General features: G+C 44.0%; 1 long non-coding RNA gene across 1 annotated transcript in view; it reads left to right on the top strand.

Annotated features, from left to right (window-relative positions):
- LOC117084369 overlaps positions 1–24,418 on the top strand; it is a 98,833-nt gene that overhangs the window by 5,660 nt on the left and 68,755 nt on the right. The window lies entirely within an intron of this gene.

Below are 24,418 nucleotides of genomic sequence, written 5' to 3'. Positions count from 1 at the left end.
TAATGAGTTTCAAATGTTCTGATGTTAGCTAGCTGACCTGACATTTCCCAGATACAACAACAGGCCTATTCCAAGGGGAATGTATGTAAGATCTTTGTAGTAAGTTAGCCTACTGACAGCCCATATATGTGTATTAAGAGGAGAATTTCTGGATTCTTCAAATCACACCATCTGACCAATCATTCCAAAACTCCGCACTGCTGCCCTCTGACCTGGTTACCCAGAAAGTCCCATTTTAAAATAAGATTCAGGCTCTTGTACTCTTATATAAAAAGAAACCCTTAAAAATGTTTTTGAACAATCAAAGCTAATGTTACAAAGTCTACAAATTAAAATTTGTTGATGGAAACCCAGCAAGGATATGTAACTAAACAACACCATCAACCACTGAATCTAATTGACCTTTGTAGAACACTCTGCCCAATAACGACAGAATACTCATTCCTTTCCTGGCCCATGGAACGTTCACCAAGATAAACTATATGCTGGCACATAAAATGTATGGATGTCTCCCATGAAGCACAGTCCTTCAGACCCTCACTCAAAAAGAAGTCTCGTTTTACATTAAATTGGAGGACTATCTGGAGTCTCTGACCATCGCATTACAGAAAAGAGAGCAGAATTGTTGCATGATGGCTAACACTCATCAATAATTGCTGGCTGCCAAGCCATCTGGGAGGAGACCAAAGAGCTATAAAATAAGGCCAGGCACAGTGGCTCATGCCTGTAATCCCAGCACTTTGGGAGGCTGAGGTGGGCGAATCACCTGAGGTCAGGAGTTTGAGACCAGCCTGGCCAACATGGTGAAACCCTGTCTCTACTAAAAATACAAAAAAAATTAGCTGGGTGTGGTGGTGGGCACCTGTAATCCCAGCTTCTCAGGAGGCTGGGGCAGGAAAACTGCTTGAACCTGGAAGGCGGAGGTTGCAGTAAGCTGAGATTGTGCCACTGCTCTCCAACCTTGGCGACAATAGTGAGACTACATCTAAAAAAAAAAAAAAGCTATAAAATATACAGGTACCAGAGCTGAGAATGTAGCAGCCTGGGACCATGTCATTCAAGAGCAAATAATAACAAGCCCAGAAAATACCTGGGAGAAGTCTTGTACCAGTCCACTTCATGGTTTAGTAGGAACATCATGGACTCAGCTGACAATGATTTGGGCATGGCCCTGCCACTAACCCACGAGAGGCTGTGGACCAGTCCCTTTCATTTCCCCTTTCTGGGGACCAGCTTCCCCTTGTGCAAAATGGAGTCACTAGAATCTAGTGTCTTGATCTCCAAGATGATTTCCATTTTTACCTTTCTGTGTCTATTTTTGTGTTCCTTCCAATTCCCCTGGGTCTTCAAGGAAAGGATGAATAATTCTTGGTAGTCTTTGTGTTAGAAGGCAGGGGGTGGTCTGAGATGTGCACAGGGCATATTTGCTTATATGGATTGGCTTATATTGCCCCCCAAATCCTGGATATGCTCAGACATATCCCAAAAGGTTCTCCAAGGACATATTTACAAACAGCTTCCAAACAGCAGTAAAATGGCAAAACAAGCCTTGCAAGAGAAATTCTGTATACCAGACAATTTAATTCTGAACAATGGACCACATGAGGGTGTATAAATAACTAATTATGCTGGACAACATGAACAGCTTTTTTGGATGATTGCAAAATTGGGGAGGAAGGAAATGTGATGGGTATTTATATATTTGGGCTTCAGTCAAAGATTTCATATTCATTCTTAAGCAATTTGACTTACAAAATTAGCTCAGACTGAACATGGTCAAACAACTTGAAACTGGAAGAAAGTCTGCTGTCCCAGGGGGATGGTTTGTGCTCAAGAATCCAAGGGAATGGAATGGAGTACTGGGTGTGCGCTCCTGCAGCCTCTGCAGGCTGCTCAGTGAGAGGTACCTTGGTCTTCACAAGGACCTGCAGAAAAGGGGTAGGGACTGTTTTGGAGCATTTGTAGTAAGTGTTCCAATATGAATCCACTTCATCTTGTTATCACAGAAGCATATGCTCCTGAACACGCAGGTCCACATTTTTCCTAGGTTCCTACTATTTCATCAGTACTATGCCAAGCCTTGAAGATACAGAGACTGGATTTCTGGGAGGTGCATGGGAACACTTGGCTCACCTCTACATCCAGTGCCTGCTACTACTTCTAGTGCCTACGTACTAGGTACACAGAAATACTTGTTGAACCAACAAGTTGTTTAATGAAAAAAGTAGCAGACTGTCCTTGTGAAAATAGAATCCTTTGTGAACACAGGGGTGACAGAACAGTTCGTTCTGACCTTAGGGACTGCAAGGCCCTTTCCTTCTTGCTGCAGGGCCTTCAAGCATCTATCTCCCCATTCCTGCCCTCTGCCTAAATCCTATTCATCTTTATATTGCTTCCAGAGAACCGTTCCCTAACTCCATAGATGTTAATTAGTATTACCCCTCTTCCTTGTCCTTGATAATTCTATCTCATGACATCATGTTCTTTCTCTTCAAAATACATAGCACAACTTACTATTAATATCTATTTATGTGTTTATTTGCTTGAAATCTACTCCAACAATAGGCTATGAGCGATAATGTCTGATTTATCCATGGCTATCTCACCAGTACCTGCTATGGAGCCTGATGCCTAGGAGTGCATAGTAAATATTTGTAAATTGTTTATTGAATAAACGCATGTTATTTACAAGGGAAGCAGAATTTGAGCAGGACCTTGAAAAAGATTTTGACAGAGCTATGCAAGAAAAGAATTCGAGGAGGATAGAACAACCTAACCAGAAACAAAGAACAGGAAAAGTACACATAGGAGTAACTTAAATGGCCATGAGAATGTCTGTGTTTGCCAGAAATGACATGCTAAGAAACAGCAGTGGGAATCACCCTGATTTTTGCAGAAGATAAATAAAACTACTAGAGCTGAGCCTTAGAGAAGTGGCTCAAGAAGTTCCATGAATAATCGATGGTTAAAAAGAGAGACTGGAGAGAAGGATATTATTAGGAGGCTGCTAAAGTGATGCATGCAAAAACCGATGGGGAATCAGACAGGGCAGCTGTGGTGGGAATTGAAAGATCAAAGACTGCAGAATGATTGAATAGAATGTATGCAGGAGAAAAGAGAAGGAGAAATTAGCAATAATCCTCAAATTTCTACCTGGGAGGGTGGTTGAAGCAGGTGGAGCTGTGAGCAGAGATTGCAAACACAGCAAAAGTCAGAAGACTTTGGGCTGGAAGTAAGAGAGCTTTATATAGACATCTGGTGTTGGAAGTGTTGAAGAGCCATCAGCAAGAGCTATCTGGTAAAAAAAAAAAAAAAAAGAGAGATCCGAACTTAGATGTGGGTTTAAGTAACACCTGCCCAGAGTGGCCAGCTGGAGTTGGTGAGGCAACTCAGAGTCCCAAGAATGCCCTAGGACCCACCTCCTTTACATTTTTGTACAGTAACTGAGCTTGAGCCTCAAATAGTGGTCCCCAAAGAATGCTTCTAGAATCCGCCAGGCTGCTACGATCTATACTGGCTTCCTTTGTTGGACATTTGGTAAAGTGAGACAGGACTAGCTGGATTTCCTAGGCCAACTAAGAATCCCTAAGCCTAGCTGAGAAGGTGACCACGTCCATCTTTAAACACGGGGCTTGCAACTTAGCTCACACCCAACCAATCAGATAGTAAAGAGAGCTCACTAAAACGTTAATTAGGCAAAAACAGGAGGTAAAGAAATAGCCAATCATCTATCGCTTGAGAGCACAACGGGAGGGACAATGATCAGGATATAAACCCAGGCATTCCAGCTGGCAATGGCAACCCCCTTTGGGTCCCCTCCCTTTGTATGGGAGCTGTTTTCATTCTATTAAATCTTGCAACTGTACTCTTCTGGTCCTTGTTTGTTATGGCTCGAGCTGAGCTTTCGCTGGCCATCCACCACTGCTGCTGGCCGCTGTGGCAGATCCGCTGCTGACTTCCATCCCTCCGGATCCAGCAGGGTGTCCGCTGTGCTCTTGATCCAGGGATCATTGCCACTCCTGATCGGGCTAAAGGCCTGCCATTGTTCCTGCACAGCTAAGTGCCCCAGTTCATCCTAATCGAGCTGAATGCTAATCACTGGGTTCCACGGTTCTCTTTCGTGACCCACGGCTTCTAATAGAGCTGTAACACTCACTGCATGGCCCAAGATTCCATTCCTTGGAATCTGGGAGGCCAATAACCCCAGGTCAGAGAACACGAGGTTTGCCACCATCTTGGAAGTGGTCCACCACCATCTTGGGAGCCCTGGGAGCAAAGACCCTGGGTAACAGAAGCATGTTCAACATATCATTGAGTTGTTGTCACCGATATAGATATTGATCTTGTAGACTGGAAAATCACCTCCTACTTTGTTCTTGATTCTCTTTCCTGCTGTGCCCTTCTAACCAGCACATGAAGCTTAAGTTCCCCTTCTCTTGACTCCCTCCTACCCCACACTGCAAGTAGTCAAATCGGAGTTCTCCCTGACCATGTTGAAGCTTGTGTCCCCATTAAGGAAATAATAAACATGGGGAAAATATCCCACATAGAGCTGGAAAAGAATTATCCTAAAAGTAGAAACTTTAGCTTTGACTGATAGAAAAGTTACACCCCTGAATGTTTCTGAACTTAGTCACGAGGAAGCCCAGCCAAGTACCAGACTGGTGTGAAATAATTTCCCCAGGTGAAAAAGAGTACCACAGGATTAGTTGACCATGCCATTGATGAAGAGAATGCTTGTCACCAGTCATCTAGGGTCTGGATTGGGAAGGCATGAGGCCAGTGTGATGTAGACATACTCAGCTCTCAAAGAATTTTTCCTTGAAAGAGAAAAACAAAGGCAGGATGAGAACTCAATCAGCTGCTTCCTTCAGGAGACCAGCTGTAGCAGGACGGGCCCCTTGCAAATATGCCAAGAATGAAGCTTTTAAATTACCACCAACAAGAATACCGGGTCAGAAGTTCCTAGAATTACTTCCTACTTGGATCAAAGAAGCATAGAGGTGCAGCAAGGTCTGATATCAGATGTGAAGTGAAGTGATTTGAGTCCTGACCCACACTCCGATCCCCTTGGAGAACATAACTACTCCTGGAGGTGGAAGCGGATCCTGCCTTAATGGATAAAAATTGAGACAAGTCTTTTGTTCTTTTTAATACCCCAAAGGGTTGAGCTTAAGCCTTTCTGTAGGAGCAAAGATATCGCCATAAGGCAAACAGTCTTAGTACAGAACCATAAAACCCTTCTCAGCATCTAAAGGATACCCATTATGTTCATCTCAATATCAGAGTTATTTACTTTGCCTTTTATGTTGACATTCTTTTCTCTACCATGATAGTTAGCAAAATTGGATGAGAAAAGGCCCAAGTTCAAAATCCACTCTGCCTCTTACAGCCTTTCTTGGTTTCAGTAGTCAAACCCAGTAATGATTCTTGCCTGGGTGATCTCAGGTTGTTATGAGGAGTAGAAAATATGTATACATGGGAAAGGGCTTTGTGACTACTCGGCTCTCCGCATGTAAGCGGTTGTAATCATTCACTGACTAAGCCTATCAGATGGATTTTCTTCAACCTCAATTGCTGCTTCATTTTCCCTCAGGGTCATGAAGTATCAGCAAGAGGCTCTTACTAGTTTTCTTGGGCTGCCTCTGGTCTGTCTCAGTCTCTGTCTACAATGGAACTGACAATGAATCAAATCTGTGGAGCACCAGGCAACTCAGTACTCCATGTGCTAAAGTGTCTTGCACTGCTTGTATTAGAGCAAATAAAACAGGAAAAGAAGGTATATTTATTCCCATCATTAATAACCCATAATGCATAGTCAAATTGATCATAGTAAACTGGATCAATCAGCCTTGCCTACTACAGTCTCAATATAAGGGAGTTCATTATGCTAGCTGGGAACTTGGAACCAGATCATCCTGGGCCTCAGTGGACCACTTTCTGGCTGAGTGACCCTACCAAGGTCACTTAATTTCTCATAATTTCCTTATAGATATAATCTGGTTAATAATAATAACCTATGAAAAGAGTTAGCATATTAAATTAAATGAGGAAATAATGATAAAAGTGTTACATAGTAAGTCCCCAAGCACATTTGGGTTCCCTTCTTCCTTGCAGGTGCAGGGAAAAGAAATAATAATAATGATAGCTGGCCAGGCAAGGTAGCTCACACTTGTAATCCCAGTACTTTGAGAGGCCGAGAAGGGAGTATTTCTTGAGCACAGGAATTTGAGACCAGCCTGGGCAACATGGCAAAACCCTATCTCTACAAAAATGCAAAAATTAGCTGAGTATGGCAGCATGCACCTGTAGTCCTAGCTACTCAGGAGGCTGCAGTGGGAGAATAGCTTGAGTCTGGGAGGTCAAGGCTGCAGTGAGCTGTGATTGTGCACTGCACTCTAGCCTGGGTGACAGAGCAAGACCCTGTCTCAAAAAGAAAAAGTAAATAACGATAGGTAATACTTACATAGCATCTACGATATAGCAGGCACTGTTCTGAGAGTTCTACTTATGAATATATTAACTCACCTAGTCTTTGCAACTCTGAGATAGAATGCTGTTTTCATGTAACCATTACAGGTGGGTAAGCTACAGCTCAGTGAGATTATATAATTACCTGGGGTCACATAGCTCACAGGGACAGAACCAGGATTTAACTCGGCTGCTCTGACACTACAGTGCTCTGCTAACCTGCCATGCTACAATGCTGCCCGGGATTATGGATATGAATCCACAGGATCCTTTCAACTGTGTATTCTGAGAGTTGAAACAGGCTTTTCACCCTTAATTAATATGGCATGTCTTCCTAGACAGTATATATTCTAATTACTTTTTTAATATCACAAAATGCTTTTCTGTCATTTGTAATGATTCAGCTTCTGATAAGCTTGTTAACTGAATATCTTTTTTTCCTCCACCTAAACCACCTTTGGAAGGTTCACACACATCATGTAGTTATTTATGATTTGAGGAAGAGCATCATATATGTAAACTAAAAAATGTTTATTAAAGTTAGAATTAATAATGATTGACTTGGTTTCACTGATGAGTTAACTGGGGAAATGAACAGGTAATTGCGTATTTACAAAAGAAGGTCAAGAGTGGTTTCTGGGAGGAGTCCGTCAGATCCATTTCCTAAGCTTTTGCTCAGCCTTTCCTTCCTAAAACTCACCCTGCTGGGGAGCAGGAAAGGAAAGCACCATGTGCGCATTTGCTTATGACTGACACACTTTTCTCGCAAAAGCTGCACTCTAATCTGATCTACTCTGACACCTTCAGAGGCACTTTTGTCTGCAGAATAAAACCAAACCACATCTGTGTCTCAAGGGTCCTCCGCACTTGTCTGGCTCCAGACCAGTTCTCCATGACTGTCTTCCAGTAAGCTTCAGACCCTTGCCTTTCCCGCAAAAAGATTTTCCTCCCTAAATCTCTAAGCTCTCCATTGCTCCAACAGGCCCTTCCCTCTCTAATTCTGCCAAAGTTCTAGTAAGTTTTCAAGACTGTTTCAGCGGTGTCCAATCTTTTGGCTTCCCTGGGCCACATTAGAAGAAGAATTGTCTTGGGCTGCACCTAAAGTACACTAACAGTAATGGTAGCTGATGAGCTTAAAAAAAATCACTGGCTGGGCAAGATGGCTCACGCCTGTAATCCCAGCACTTTGGGAGGCCGACGCAGGAGGATCGCCTGAGGTCAGGAGTTCGAGACCAGCCTGGCCAACATGGTGAAGCCCCATCTCTACTAAAAATACAAAAATTAGCCCAGTGTGGTGGCAGGTGTCTGTAATCCCAGCTACTCAGGAGGCTAAGGCATGATCATGGCTTGAACTTGGGAGGCAGAGGTTGCGGTGAGCTGAGATCATGCCATTGTCCTCCAGCCTGGTGCGAGAAAAGAAAGACTGTGTCAAAAAAAAAAAAAAAAAAAAAAAGAAAAAAGAAAAAGAAAAAAAAATCTCCAAAAATCTCATAATGCATTAAGAAAGTTTATAAATTTGTGTTGGGCCAGATTCAAAGCCATCCAGGTCTGCATGAGGCCCACGGCCCATGGATTATACAAGTTTGGACTGTACCTTCTCTACTTGTATGTTCCAGATACCCTCAATTCAGGATTAGCTTTTTCTTTCTTCCATTTCCAATGGCACAAAATAATACTTCTATTTTAGAACTGATCCCTCATCATCTTGCATTGAATTTTGTATGTGTGTCTCCTTGTTCCACCAGAGTGAGCCCCTAAATGATAGGGTGAAGGTCACATGCATCTCTGAATGGTCCTTCATTAACGTAGTTCCTGGCAAGAGGAAGTTTTCAATAAATTTGGTTTACTTGAATTGAGCTTCTTATACAGCAGAGTGAAATTATTTTGTGACTACAGTTTGAAAGCATACTCCCCAAGGCTAAAACGGACAATGAACTTTCTTCAACTGTAAGATAGTGTAAGCCATCCGTCTCTTAAAGCCAGAGGGAAATTCACCTTTAACACTTGGAGATTCATTTAACTAAGGGAGTCATTCCACCAGAAAACATGACTGTGATTTCTCTCATTATCCAAAATGAATAAGAATTATTATAATGATAAATTAGTGGCAGGAGACCCTGATTTTTAGAAAAGAAAATTAATAAGGCACAGTGAATAAAATCTCATTTAGATGTTCTTTGCACATGCTCTCCAATAATAATCCTTTAATTTATAGCACTTTACAGTTAGTACATCCATATAGAATTTCATCTTCACATCAACACAGTAAAGCTAGTCTCACTGCCTACTTACAAATAAGAAAACTGAGTCCAGGCAGGCAAGGAAATAAATAACTATTAAGTAGCAGAGTTGGGTCTCAAATCCAGGACCCCTGACTATATCCTGGGTGATCTTCTCCCAGGCATTGCCAGCCCACGAACCTCCCAAGGGTAAGTCCTGCAGATGTGCAGCTTCCGCTCCAGACCCCTGGGCATCCCAGTCAGAGGCCTGTGTATGTATCTGTGCCACCTCAGCTACACTTGGTTGAACACACTTGAGCTGTCTCAGTGCTATGGAGCCACTCACTTTAGGGTGTTCCCCTGTGCATAGTCCTCTTAGGCCTCTAGTGACATTTCAGAAAATTACTTTCACTTTTTAAATCAAAGTCCCTGTCTTTAAGAAACAATCAGTGTCTGACTCTCTAAATCTCTTCTTCCTATCATAATTGCCACACCCAATAAACTGCCTTATTTTTTTCAAATATCTTCTTTCAAAATGAAATTAAGGAGATAAGCCGGGGATGGTGGCTCATGCCCGTAATCCCAGCACTTTGAGAGTCCAAGGTGGGTGAATCACCTGAGATCAGGAGTTCAAGAGCAGTCTGGCAAACATAGCGAAACCCTGTCTACTAAAAATGCAAAAATGACCCAGGCATGTTGGTGCAAACCTGTAATCCCAGCTACTTGGGAGACTAATGCAAGAGAATCGCTTGAACAGGGGAGGCAGAGGTTGCAGTGAGCCGAGATCACACCATTGCAACCTGGGCAACAGAGCGAGACTCCACCTAAAAAAAAATAAAAATAAAAAATAAATAAATAAATAAATAAATCAAGGATATAACTGTACTGGCAGGGAAAACTATTTTAGCTGAGTTAAATCCTTATCTATTTTAGTAAGGGATTAATTAACAATGTAAGTTCCTCAGTGCCTAGAACAGGACATGGCACATAGAAGGTGCTCAATATGCATTTGCTGTTGAGTAAAGTAAATAAAACAAGAAATAATCATAATAATCATATTAATAACCATTAATAACAATATTAACAATCTCCACTTGCGGACCTAATTACCACAAAGCCTCGAGCAAGAATGGTTGACAGTCATTGCCTCTGAAGTGGTGGGAAGGGCATGGATCCAAAAACTATTGCCTTTTGTTATGTTCCTTCTGGAATATTTGGTTTTGGGGTGAAGTCAATCTAATCCAAGCTGAAGCCTTTGCTCAGGCATCCTACCTGAAAATGGTACCTTCCCCATCTGAAAACAGAAAACCACTCCCTGGAGGGCATACACGTGTTGTGTCTGTGCCTGTTTTAACCACATGTATGTATTACTTTAATAAGCATTCAAACATTACATATGTTTTACAAAGCAATCTGGTTATGTTCCTTGCCATTTATGGTATCTGGGTTGCATAAACAAAGGCACAAAGCCTCTAGTAAGAGACCTTTCCTCCTATTCTCCTTCCTATATCCTAGAACAACAGAGGCAAAAATGGAAGAAATAAGCCACGAACCACAAACAGGGAGCCCATTTCCCTCCCACACGCTCAACACTGTTGCTTTCAAAGTGGCTTTCTAGTCCCTCTCTATCAATTATCCCACAAACCTCCTCCCAAAATATGCCATAGCTCCAGACCACTGCTTCTGTTCTATCCAAGTTGAGGCTCGGGCCTCCTGAGACCTGGACAGCACTGCTCGGTGCAGAGGGTGCAGGGAGACACCCTCCAGGTCAGTCTCCCAGGACAAGCACAAGTGACTTCTGAGTAGCCTAATCACGGATGCTGAATGCAGGTGATGAACCACACTGCAAAAGACAGGACTGTAGCAAAAGTTCAAAATCAATGTCTCAGTTTGAAATGAAAGAAGAGAAACAAAGAACAGTGGATGCAAGTAGGAAATGCATATTCTAGTCCTGCCTCTCTGTCGTCAAGGGGTTGTAGGTTCCTGAGCAAGCTTCAGGCCGCTCCCCAATGAAAGGGGGACAAAATCCTGGCTTGCCAACCTTGTAGGATTGTTGTGAGGGTCGGAGGAGATTCTGGGTGTGAAAAGGACTTAGAAACTGTAAGTTTTCATACATTTTGAAAGATTTTTATCATACGTTGAGTTGTAAAGAGGAGAAGGAATTGGTATTTTTCTCTGGACTGGAACTTTGAATCACAAAGCAGCTAACTCAGCAGCTTTGGGGCAGACCTAGGGGAAAAATTCTGGCCTCCAGCCTCATGTCCCAGTTGTTAAAACCCAGCACATTTCTCTAGAATAGAATGCATCATATAGGCGTAATCTTTAAAAGTAACCCGGGGGGGACTCTCCAGGCCTTCCCTGCAAAACCCAGAAGACAGTTGTGCTGACTCTGTGAAGCCTGTGCTTTCTCTCCAGGCTTAACCTTCAGAATTAGATTCAGAAAATCGGCACTGAGGTCTACTGTTTCTGAGAAAGTTTCCTGGCATTTAGCTAAAGACCAACAACCCTGTGAGGCAGGTACTGTGATCACCCCATTTCAAGATGAGGCTTGAGGTTAAGAGGGATGAAGTGGGTTGCTCCAGTGTATACAAGGTCAAGGCCCAGATCTCCTCTGCCTGAGCTCCTAGGCCTTATGGTCACTGGGCGTGGGGTCAGAAAATCAGTCTGTGGGTGTCAGAAACAGAGCTCCAAGCTAGGCTGGGACAGAGGTGGGTGGATGTCTTCCCTACCTGCCATGTACTTACTGTCCAGGAAGGTTCTAGGGGCTTCCAGGAGAAACATCTCTAACCCGGTAACAATAGTGCTGCCAGCCTGGAGGGTGAGATTGACAAGCTTGACCTTCTCAGTTCTCTTCCTGGCTTCTGCACTGCAAGGACTCTTACAGGGAACGATTACAGCCAGGACAAATTTCCAGGATCTTCCCGTGGCAAAGGACCCTCTCTTGGGCGGCACTCCCACCTCAGTCTCACTCGGGCTCTGTGTGCACAGCCCGAGAAGCTTTGCAGCCAGCCACAGCCTCATCTGAGGGCAGCGTGGGTCCCAGTGGCATTTGGGAGCGCCTGTAATAGGCTGCGGTCAGGGTGAGACTCTAGACAAGGGGCTGTCTTCCTGGAGGTAAAGCAGCTGTTACGAACTCTAAGGCTCTTAGGGCCCCTGCGATCTTTGTGTCAGATTTTATTCTATCTGCCTCAGCCCTTGAGGATATAAGTTCCAGTTCAACATGGGGGGATATGGACTCTAGGGTACCCTTAAGCCAGAAATGTTGCTGAATATCTAGATCTGGAGCCAAGACTAGAATCCCATAGGGAGCACACGCCTCCTTTTCCAGGGGTGGGGGTAGACAGGCCCCCGCCTCACCAGCAGCTCTGCCCCTACTCATCCCAGGACGCGCCACCACTCACAGCTCTTTCAGGGAAGCCCTGGTGCCCTCAAGATCCCACTGTGGGTTTTGGTGGTCCTCGTAGCTCAGCCTTCCATGGCCTCTGACTGTGGTCTGGGGCTTCCTGGACTGGGGTCTACAGATTTAGGCTTTTTGGCTGCAGAAACCTTAGGCCCATAGGTCAGGCTGATTCTGGTCCAGGGCTGCAGGACTGCACCCAGGCCTGGGCCCATCTTTTGGGGGAGGCACTGTGGATGGAGGGGGGCGGGGAGCTCCAAGAGGGCTGTGAGTGTGAGGGGTAGTGTGGGGTCGTGGAGGAGGAGGACAGACAGAAGCCACTATGCAGGCTCCTTTTGTTCTACCCTCTTCCAGGGAGGAAGCAGGTCAGCTTCCCTGGCCTCTGGCAGTGAGCTGGGGGGGTCTAATTCTAGCACTTGTTGGGCCTCTATGTGCAGACCATGGAAGGGCTTTCTGGGACTGGAAACAGGTTGGATCTGCCCTCTCCGCAGGGTGAAGGCTGCATGATTCGGGCAGAAAAGGGAACAGTCACAGAATTTCAGGCCTCAGAATTAGATGTTCCTTGGAAGGTTCTGGGCACAAACTTGGACTGGAGTTGGTTCACACGGAATTTGTGAATTTGTGGGTCTTGTAGTACCCAGGGAGAGGAAAAAGATTGGAAATCCCTGTGACATGATTGGGCTTGGTTGGACGGCTGCAGCCTCTGCAAAGTCCCTGAGTCTCTTGCTCAGAGCTCTCCTGGGTCAGGCAGAAGAGGGCATTGCTGAGCAGAATTCTGTAAAATTTTGACAGGAAATCCAGGAGCTGGCAGGTGAAAGGAGTAGGTTTGGGAGTGTGCTTTAGAGTGGCTACACTAGCCAGATGGCAGTGGGGGTGGAGGTGGGGGGACCTAAAACTTTTTATTTTTATTTTTTGAGACGGGTCTCACTCTGTCCCCAGGCTGGAGTGCAGTGGTGCAGTCATAGCTCACTGCAGCCTCCCATCTCAGCCTCCTAAGTAGCTGAGACCACAGGCATGCACAACCACGCCCAGCTAATTTAAAACTTTTTTTTTTTGTAGACACAGAGTCTCCCTATGTTGCCCAGGCTGGTCTCAAACTCCTACGCTCAAGCAATCCACCTGCCTCGGCCTCCCTAAGTGCTGAGATCACAGGTGTGAGCCACCACACGTGGTCTGACCCCAAACATTTTTAAGTCAGTCAATCCTTTCCACCTCCACATAACCTCCCCAAAAGGCTACAGGAAGCCCAAGTTTGTGGACACAGGCACCTTGTCAGGAGAACATAAGTCCAGGCAAAGGGAGAAAGCAGCCAGGAGAGGGTCTGTGTGAGGAAAGGTAGCGTCCTGGGTGACCAGCTGAACATAGTCAGCACGGTTGGAGGCAGGTGAGCATAGATTCAAGCAGTAATGTGGGGTCAGGGGGCCTAGGAGCAGGTACACATTCTCATACCTGGGCCAGGCTCAGGGCAGGCCAGCCCTGGTAGGATAGGGGACAGGAGAAGAAAGTCAAGTATACATTAGCAACAAGGTAGGGCCCCTTCCAAGAGATTTTATAAAGGCAGGGCTCAGGAAAAGGAGGAATGGAATTGGGCCCAGGTTCCAAGTACAGGGAGAGGAGCCACAGCACCAGGGCCAAGGAGGCAAGTGGCCAGGCTGGCTTGGTGCTCATTTCCTGGAGCTCCTGACCCAGGGCTTCCTAAATCCCCACTGATGTTTTCCTTAATAAAAACAGCATTTACTGGCTGCAGAACCTAGGGCAGGACTGTGCCTTCACAAGGGTGACCTGGGATCTAACACAGGTTACCAGAAGGGAGCCTAGAAGGCCAAGAAAGTCCCTGCAGAGCCGCAACTCCTCCCTTATTTCCCTGTTTGACTTCTAATCCCATCACCTCCCTGGGCCTCAGTTACCCCATGTGCAAAATAAGGATCTTGGACCCCCCAGAGGTATCTAAACTGCTGTCCATGAAGTCCAGGGATATGAAGAGGAGTTTCACAGGACTCTACGGGGTTCCTATAAGAGACAAGTTCAGAAAGGGAGACCAGAACCCCTTTACCCACAAAAATTGGCTGGAGCAGTTTTATTTTTAAGTTTAATATGTTGGATTTCTAGGTAAGATTGTATTTGAAAGTCACAACAAGAAAAGGAATGAAAGTCAAAGCAAGTGGGGGAGGGGGGTGGAGGGGAGAAAAGATTAGAAAAGAAAAGAAAGAAAGAAGAAGAGAGGAATAAGTGTTAGCTAAATGAGCCCCAAGCCCTGTTCCAGCCTTGTTGTTTTTTGAGTCACTGTGATGCTCTCTTGCCCACATTTTCAAGAACCACTTCTGCCATCCTCTCAGGGAAAATCCATACATAAGCCCAGAAAAAGCCACTGCCTTAGATCTCATTTCCCAGCTCTGAGGAGTGCTGGCTCGCAGAGAAGGAAACTGGGGGGTTCTTGTGGGCTGAGTGGGAGGAGACCTAAGGCCCCAAGCTGTAAATCAGGCTCAGAGGTTTGGATTCCCTGAAGTTTGACCTTCAGATGCCCCTCTTGACTCCAGAAGCCTTCACACTCACACCCAGGCTCGGGGAAACATGCCCAGCTCCCAGACTACCCCTGGAAGCTGGGCCCACTCTGAGGAGGAGTTGTTTTGATTTTTCAGGAAAAATTGCTCCTAGCCAAACCTTCCCTCCCAAGAACAACACAGGCAGGGCTTTTCTACATGCCTGGGAGATGAAAGCTTTGTGGGGCCTTTTGCCATAGCCTGGCAAGTGAGACCCAGAGATAACATCCATACCTGAAACAGTATATATGGTTCATAATTGCTGTATGTTTTTACTCTAAACACCTCCCAGCCTTGCCAAGCCTCTGAGCTTCCCAGCATGTTTTAAATGGTTTTGCTCTACCTTTGCCCACCCTGACTGTGCTGCCATTCTCTCAATACCCAGTCCACAAACCAGGAATTCCAAAAAAGCTTGGAGATACGGCAAATTCAGATCGAACTGAGGATCTTCCTTGGGCGCACACGTGCTCATAGACACACACACACACACCACACACACACACACACACACACACACACACCTTCCAGTGAGAGCAATACTACTTTCTTATACAACAGGAGGATTTGTTTAAACCCCTTAAGAATGTAAGATAGTTAAATGAGCACCAGACTAGGAGTCAAGCGATGAATTCCTTGGACTCTCCCTCCATGTGGGCCCAGATAAGTCAATTATTCTTTCCAGGTCTATTTTTTCTTCTGTAAAATGAGGGAGTTCCTTCACTGACCAGTCAAGTTCCATTTACCATGTGCTTCCTTTGCCGGTGACCTGGCATCAAAGTCACTGATCAAGGAATGGCAGGAAAGCCGCATGGGACAAATTAACTCTAGGGATCAGCAGGGTATCCGATTTCAAGTCAATTTTGCCTCTGATGCAAATACCTAAAGAAATAAATTAGACACATTCTCATCCCTCAAAAGCTCAGCGCGTAGTGTGGTAAATGCTCCGGTAGCGATTACTCAGCTATTATGGGAACACAGAGAGGGTGGTCCTGGAGTGGTTCCCAGAAGAGGCGACATCTCCGAGTTTTAAAAGCTAAGCACCTCTTTGCCAGACAAATAAGGGAAGGAAGGCAGAAGGAAGAATATGGAGAGAGTTTGGTGGATTGGAGGAATTTCAAGTAATTCTCCAATGGCTAGACATTGTGGGATGGGAAGGGAAAAGGAAGAGATTAAGTAAATCGGGTCTCCAGGGGTCTGCGTATGTCAGGCTACGGGATTTTGATTTTTTTTTTTTTTTTCCAGAAGGCAATGGGAACACATTGCAATGCAAAGGAATAACATACTCACATTTGTGTTTTAGAAATCTCAGTCTGGCTGTCTTGCAGGGCATGGTTTAGAGAGGGGGGAAGAAATGGAAGGCAGAGAGATGGCTCCGGAAGTAAGAAAGAAAAGGTGATGGTGTCCCGAACCATGTCAGGCACTATGGGAATGAAGAGGAGGGAAGTGAAATCAAAGTAGATAGTAAAGGCCATTCCTGAATGAGCATTTTCCATTTCTAACTTTCTAGGACTCTACAGTTAGAGACATTTCCCTGCACACATCTCACCTCCCATTTTCACCCACTCCTCCCACCTCCCACACACTGTGAAGCTGGGTTGGCCCCTTCCACTCCTCCGCTGCTCGGGTGAGGCTTAGATAATAGGTGTGGCAGCAGGCCCAGGCATCCCCGCCATCTTCTCCACCAGCCAGTTCTGCGCTTGAGCAGTTGGCTGCCGCCATGAGTGTTAATTGGAGAGACATCTGAAGTGACCAGACTGGTGACGCCGCCGCCATGATAGACACACTCCATCTGCTCTAACCAGGCGCGTCTCAGCACACGCAGGAGGCCAGCCTGATTCCTTGTGCCCAAGACTTGTTAGAAGTTAGACTCAAAGAAGTTAGATTCATAGGCTTGTAAATGGAAAACTGCCTCAGAGAACATTAAGTCCATGCCCTTTGGTTTGACGAAGAGAAGAATAAGACCCAGTCTTGCCCAGGGTTAGACACAGAGCTCATGACCAGGTCTCTTGATCTTGTCCTCTGTCCTTTGTAGGTGGATAAGATGTGAAGCTGCAACAGCACTTCGAACAGTTTATCTCCTACCCAGATTCGCTCAAACTGGCCATTAACTACTGAATGACTCTGACTTGACTTGAGAATAGCATCTTGTTTTGAGTAGATCAGTTTCTTAGAAATTTTACATTTAACTTGTTCTATTATCTACCAGAAGGGACCTTAGAAATGGTCTAATGATTTTCTCGCTGGCATTTGTTTATTTGTTTATTAGTAGTAGTCGTAGTAGCAGAGCCTTTTTCAGATGCTAAAACTGAGGCTTAGAAAGGGAGCACTTGGGCGTTCATGACATAATGCGTAAGTGGGAAATTGTGACTAGAAGAAAGCTCTCGTAACTCCCATACATATTCCACATTATCTTATTTGATCTTCATATAACCCCCACTGCTACCCGCTCCCCAGCTCCGCCACTGGCAGAGACGAGAGGAGGAGGAGCTTGCTTAGAGTTCCATAATGAATAAGTAGCAGGTACATACCATTCTTGTTGCAAGCAATAAAATCTTCCAGGAGACTCTTTTCATATGACCTGATTTGGTGTGGTATTTTCTAATTACTAATGCACATTCACATGTATAGTTCCACATTCACTGTGAAAAAGGTCTTGTATGCCCATTTTTCTGAAGAGGTAGCAAAAGGAGTCATGAATTGCCACAAAATCGTTAAGTGGCAGGGCCAAGACCCACCTTTCTCACTGTCCAGCTGCCCATCAGGTCCTCTGGATTCCTGGACCCTGTAGTAATTGCTCATCCTGGGAGAACCCATGCTACAAATTTTTTGTAGAATGTGAGAGACCTGGAAGAACCAAAGATAGGAATGCAGTAACTTGAATTGATACCCTTGCGTTAGTTGCTAATTACATGAACAATTAGTCAAAATGTGTATGAGAAAAGAAGCAGGTTTGGGGAAGATAAGGGGTAAGTTCAGTTTAGGACATCTGTTGAGTCGAATGTGCCTGTGGGACAAGCAGGTGGAGATGCCACCAGGTAGATGGAATTTCAGAACCATGGGGACCAATCTTCAGATGGACCTTAATTGAGAGATCAGGACCCCTTTCATCTGGCTGCCACCCATTTGTTTGGTGTGAGGAGGGCACAGCTCACCTAAGTTTCTTAAATGAGATGCTGAGAACGGTCATCACATGGCAGAAATTCTAATTCTTAAGACTGAAAGAAGCACTGCAAGAGGCCCCATTACTACATGCAGCCTAGTGATTTTCTGACATGACATTTCCATATGTAAGAAGAGGGAGCTATGTCTTCAAAGAAACAAGAGTAACAGCCCTGTGTACCTGTAATCAAAGACACTCTGTGTGGGGACCAGACCTGGGAGCAGAAGCAGAGAAGAGCAGGTAAGAAAACAAAGGTCCACAGGAGCCGGGTCACTCCCCTCCCTATGCATATGTTCAACCAAACCCTCCTGCTTTCCTGCCTTCATGACCTGCTTGCCTTTCCTTCCACTTAGATTGCTCTTTCCTCCTCACTATCAAGGCTCAGCTCAAATACCACTCCTCTAAAAAGCCTTCCATGGTTCCCCTCCAAGGAAATAATGCTGTCTACCTACTACTGCTTGTATTTATTTTATAATTCTCTGCCTGTAGTATCTATTACTTTCTATTATCATTATCTATATATTTAAGGCTCCCCTTCTCACCAGACTAGGAATTTCTTGAGAGCACAGATTCTGCTTGATTTATTTCTGTGAGTCCAGTAGCACCTTATATAATGCCTTGTATACCATCAATGTTCCATAAATTCAGGATGAATGGATAAAAACATTCATTTGCGCACGTACTATTTCCATTCTCCCTCTTCTACCATTTATTTATTTTTTAAGAGACAGGATCTTTCTCTGTCGCCCAGGTTAAAGTGCAGCGATGTGATCATAGATCATAGCTCACTGAACCCTCAAACTCCTGGGCAGAAGCAATCCTCCCATGTCAGCTTCCCAAGTATCTGAGACTATAAGGGTGCACCACTACGCCCAGCTAAGTTTTTAAAAATTTTTTGTGAGGCCAGGGTCTCACCCAGGCTAGTCTCAAACACCTGGCCTCAAAGGATCCTCCCACTTTTGTCTCCCAAAGCACAGGGATCACAAGTGTGAGGCACCACACCCAGCATCTTCCACCCTTTCAAAAATAGACTTTGTGTGACCTTCAAATGGGCAGGAGTTAGCTCTTAATTGCCAAAGTATCTACCTTGGTTACCTTTCAAATGACCAAAACTCAATCATTGTTGAACTCAGTTGTACAGATAACTTATGACATACAGCAGAGACTTACACTAGTAAGGCCTGGGATAGAGTTATGTTGAACGAACATGCCATGAGAGCTTAAGGACAGGTGAGCCTTGGCCCCAGGGTGGGAGAGGAGAACATACTCTAAACCCTGGCAAGAAGAGCATCAGGGCCCAAAGCAGGCAAAATCCTGGTTAACTGGACAGATATGTGGACTCAGGATCCAGATGAAAAACCAACATAATAAATCACTGGAGGGCCAGGTGCGGTGGCTCACACCTGTAATCCCAGCAATTTGGGAGGCCAACGTGGGCAGATCACCTGAGGTTGGGAGATCAAGACCATCCTGGCCAACATGGTGAAACCCCATCTCCACTAAAATTACAAAAAGGTAGCCAGGCATAGTGGCGTGTGCCTGTAGTCCCAGCTACTTGGGAGGCTCAGGCACAAAAATCACTTGAACCTGGTAGACAAAGATTGCAGTGAGCTGAGATCACGCCACTGCACTCCAGCCTGTGTGACAGAGTGAGACTCTGTCTCAAAAAATGATAATAATAATAATAAAATTAAATTAAAATTTAAAAATCAGTGGAAACACAAGAGGAAGTCTTGAGTCCTGGATACTAGGCCTAGGTTAATTTCTGATTAGCTCTATGACCAGATTTTTCCATGGCACCTTTTTCTCATCATTCAAATTTCAGCTCAAACGTCACCTGCTCAGAGAGGCCTTCACTGACCACCCTAGGTATAAAAGCAACCCCATATCACTCTATTCTCGATTTGTTATAACACCAATAGAGTACATACAATTATTTGTGTGTTTGTTTATGTGCTTACTTTCTGCTTCCACTCCTGGAATACAAAGAGTTTATGGGTAGAAACTCTGCCTGTTTGGTTCATATCAGTAGCCCTGTAATTGGTGTTTGTCATCTTCTAGGCAATCAATATTTGTTGAAGCTAAGGAGTAAGAAAGATTATATCTAAGAAAGTTATGTATTTCCTAACTATACAACATTTTATTCTGTATATTTCTGTTGCCCTTGGAAAGTCTAAAATGAAATGTAAATTTAAGGGCCCATCACTACCGTGATGGCTCTTCAGTATGTAGCTAGCCTAGTGGTTTCTCAAGCCTTTTTAAAATTAGTATCAATAACATCTCTTGTTTTTCTTGAAGACTGTAATTTACAGTGAATTTTCTAACTTGATTCTACAACCACCTTTGGGGGATGGTATTATTATCCTCATTTTACAGGTAAGGAAACTTAAGCATAGAGGAGTAAGGTGTATTGCAAGGGTCAGACAGCTTGGACCTGGCCAAGGCAATATTCTGCTCCAGGTCTTATAATTCCAAGTCCTATACTTTTCCACTAGACTTCACTGTGTCTTAGCCATGAGTAGGGCAAATCTCTATCCTGTATGAGAAACAGTGTTTGTAAAGAAAATTCTCTGGTGTGCACTTGTTAAGTCTTCCATGCTGGCATAAGCAGGTAGGTTCACTGGGTCATTTAATTCTTCTCCCTGCCAATACGAGATTAGTTCAACTGTGTCAAAACACTGGGCTCTGAGGCCTCCGGTCATAGAAGGATAGAATGTTATGTTAGAAAGTAGAAGAGTACCTAGATCTTACCTACTATTTTTACAGAGGCAGAAAATCTAAGACTCAGAAGAGGAAGTAATCCAGGTTCTCCTGCATTCATGTCATACCTTAGTGTCTCATCAAGAAACAGGAAAAAAATCAAACCTTGACTTTTTGCCTTAGAAACGGTGAAGCCAGGTTTACATTACCAGCCCTGAACCTAATAGGGAAATCCTAAATTTGTCAGGTAAAAGAAATAAGAAGGGCCCTTTCTCCCAAAGAGAGAAGAATAGTACAATCCTAGGTCCCTCAGAGCAAATTCAAAGCAAAGATGCTCTCAGTAGCCTGGGAAATTGGAGCCACCATCCTTTGAGGAATGAATGTGACAGCCTGAGGGTGTCTGCCTTCACCATGAGATGCTTCTACCTGAGTAAGTGGGCTGGGAGACAGGCCAGGTCCTTGTCACCCTACACACTCAGGCAGAGTCTGAAGAGCACCCATAGGCAAACCTGAGAGATGCTCCCAGGGGTGGACCTACTTTAGAGCCCTAGATAGAGATAGCTTCCAGGAGATATAAGGTACAAGATTTGGTTTTCCCTAACTCTTTAAAAGATAAGCTCATGTCCATCATTTTCTCATCTGTAGAATATAGTAGAACAGCCAGGAGAATTAAAAGTGGTTTCATGTGTGACAGACGCTGGCAACAAACAGGGCAAAAGTAGTTTTTTAAGTGGAGGAACTGGAATTCAAACCCAGCTTTGCTAGGTGACCTGGGCTCTTCCCTGGTCTACACATGTCTCATTGCGCATTGTACTAAATCGTTCTTGTATTGCTATAAAGAAATGCCTGAGGCTGGGTAATTTATAAGGAAAAGAGGTTTCGTTAGCCCATGGTTCTGCAGGTTGTACAGGAAGCGTGGCGTCGGCATCTGCTCAGCTTCTGGGGAGGCCTCATGGAGTTCTACTCATTGCAGAAGGCGAAGGGGGAGCAGATGGCAGAACGGGAGCAAGAGAGAGAGGGTGGGTGGTACCACACACTTTTGAACAACCAGATCTTGTGTGAACTCACTCATCACCAAGGGGATGGCACAAAGCCATTCGTGAGGCCTCCACCCCCATGTTCCAAACACCTCCCACCAGGCCTTACTGGAGATTACATTTCAACATGAGATTCCAGGGGAACATATATCCAAACGATATCATCCGTCTCCTCACATAGAAATTTAAAGGGATGTCTCTGGCCACACCACGCTGAATGTGCCTGATCTCATCAGAAATTTAAAGAGACGATCACTCCTCTCTTGCTTCTCTCTCCATCTTCCTTTCTTCTCCTGATTTACATATTGCTAAATGATGAAATTATACAGTACATAATTCCACAGCAACTCTGCAGCTCAAAAAAAAAAAAAAATGGGAATGGAGTAATTAGGCAGAAAGGATTCTCAATTAGGCAGTGGATTCTGTTTCTAAAGCAGTAAATGGAGAAGAGATATTTTTTTAACTGTCTCTTGAATATATTGCCAGGAAGAGACTGCTGCCTGGGAGAGCAGCAGCATAGCTCAGAACTGGAACCCTCTGCAAAGGCCTTGAAGCAGTGTTTGGCAACTAAGTTTTCTGCTCAGTTCTAGATGTTGGGGCTCAGAACACAATACCCCAAAGTATGGCCTTATAGTGTGCTGAGTATTTTGAACTAAAGGAGATTGGAAGCAAGGTCTTTCTGACCTTCTCCCATCTTCTTGTATGCTGCCTTTTTTCTCTACCCAAAGTAATACATAGAAATCAGAATTCTTCTCATCCAGGATGGGTTACAGAAACTAAAACTCCTCTTCCCCAACACACCCATAAAACCTAAAAAGGTCACACTCTGAGCTTCTCCCTTCTCCCTTAAAGACTGTCATGCATAAGGTGCCCTGTGCTACATCAGAGAAAAGGACTACCACACAGGTCAAGAAGAATCTTAATAGGTGCTGGGTTTCTCCCCCTAGTCTATTACCATTAGATCATACCCAATTTGTCCAATCACATTTCTACATGGCTCTCTATTCTTCATTGAATCTAAGCATAAAAATAGTTCTCCCTGGGTCTTTGGGCTTTCATTTCTGAAGGTTCCCATGTCACATAAAACTTTGATTAAACAAATTTGTTATGTTTTTTCTCTTGTTAACCTATCTTTTGTTATAGGAGTGACAGCTGTGACTGTTATGGAAAGGGAGAAAAAGATAACACCTTTTTGACACTACATAGACCTTCAGACTTTGGAGGTAAACTCACATTTTAGGACTCTGGCAAGGTGAATGGTCAAGACTACTTGCTTTACTCCTAGATGTCTTCCCTAGTTTGCTGCTTTACGGTTAGCCCAGGTTGAAGATCCCTAATCCAAAAATCCAAAATGTGAAATGCTCCAAAATCCAAAACTTTCTGAGAGCTGACATGATGCCACAAGTGAGAAATTCCACACCTGATCCCATGGGACAGGTCTCAGTCAAAATGCAGTCAAAACTTTATTTAATGTACAACACTTTATATATAATATATATGTGTGTGTGTATATATATAATATATAAGTGTGTATATATATAATATATAGGTGTGTATATATAAATGTATAATATAATAATAGATAGATAAATATATATATGTATAATTACCTTCAGGCTATGTGTGTAAGTTGTATATAAAACATAACTGAATTTTGTGTTTAGACTTGGATCCTATCCTCCATGATATCTTACTGCCTATATGAAATAGTTCAAAATCACAAGAAGTCCAAAATCTGAGATACTTGTGGTCCCAAGCGTTTCAGATAAGAAATACTCAACCTGTATTGAGTTTTGACTGAACTCATTGAGAGTCCCGTGTTTTAGAAAGCTCTGTTTTAGAAAGGGCTTCTGATTGCAATATTAGAGTTTTCTCTTCCGAAGACGGATAATCTTACAATCTTCTGAATAAGAATAAGTTTCCTTTCATCCATTTACTTTATTTTTTATTTATTTACTTTTTTATGCTGGCTGCAAATATTTTCTCTGCCAGGAGAAATAGGTAGAATTATTTGAGAGAAAGCTGCTCTTTTGTTTGAAAAACACATTTATCAGCATTTTGGTTATTATGCAAGGGCTGGGTCCGGGATCATTCTGGAAGAGTGAGCTAAATCAATGAAGAGATGCATTCCTTTGCATAATAACACACAGTGCTCTCTTCCTGAGGCAGAGATTTCTAGAATATGTGCATATGAAGAGACTCCTACTTCCCCTTGAAGGTTGAAGGATAAGTGCTTTGGTGATAAGATTAGGAAAGGAACTCTGTTTAGAAAGAGTAGACTATGGGAAAGAGGCCAAAGGCAAGCAAATCTCTTAAATGAGATGGCCACAGACTACATCACTATGACTGGTTTGCAGTTTTAAGGTGTTTCTTATTCTGTGTCCCTTCCGCCAACCAAATCTTAAATAAAAACTGCTACACAATGGCTTTGTGTCACTGAAGCAAGAGAGAGTGAACAGGTCAGAGGTGGAGTGCTGATTCCATGATCCTAATAAAGAGGTGTGGAAAGATGACATTTGCCAGAGCAGTTGACAAGGGAGCCAACGGTGACTGGTGAGAAGCTGAAGAAGGAGCTTGGAGAGTGAAATGTCAGTTGACAAGAAGAGGTCATCTTTCCCTGAAATCCTTCGAAGTATTGGATTTCTTGCAGTATGAAGGGATAGAGGCTTGATATTTAATTTGTATGTAAAGGTGAAAGTGACAATTTAGAAGACTGAGGACACAGGGCTGAGGACACAAGTAAAGATTGTCTGGCTCAGTTTCAGTCCTGGTTAAAGTTCACAGCACCTGAAAGGTATTAAGTGCAGTAGGCTTTCCAGGCTCCTTTGTTCTGGGAAGCAGCAGAAAATGATGGAACGTACCTGGGCTTTCCAGAGCCGGTCCTAAATTCCTGA

The sequence above is a fragment of the Trachypithecus francoisi genome, unplaced genomic scaffold (assembly GCF_009764315.1).
Source record: "Trachypithecus francoisi isolate TF-2019V2 unplaced genomic scaffold, Tfra_2.0 Lachesis_group0, whole genome shotgun sequence".
In the NCBI taxonomy this organism is placed as follows: domain Eukaryota; kingdom Metazoa; phylum Chordata; class Mammalia; order Primates; family Cercopithecidae; genus Trachypithecus; species Trachypithecus francoisi.
This window is presented reverse-complemented; position numbering and strand designations above follow the sequence as displayed.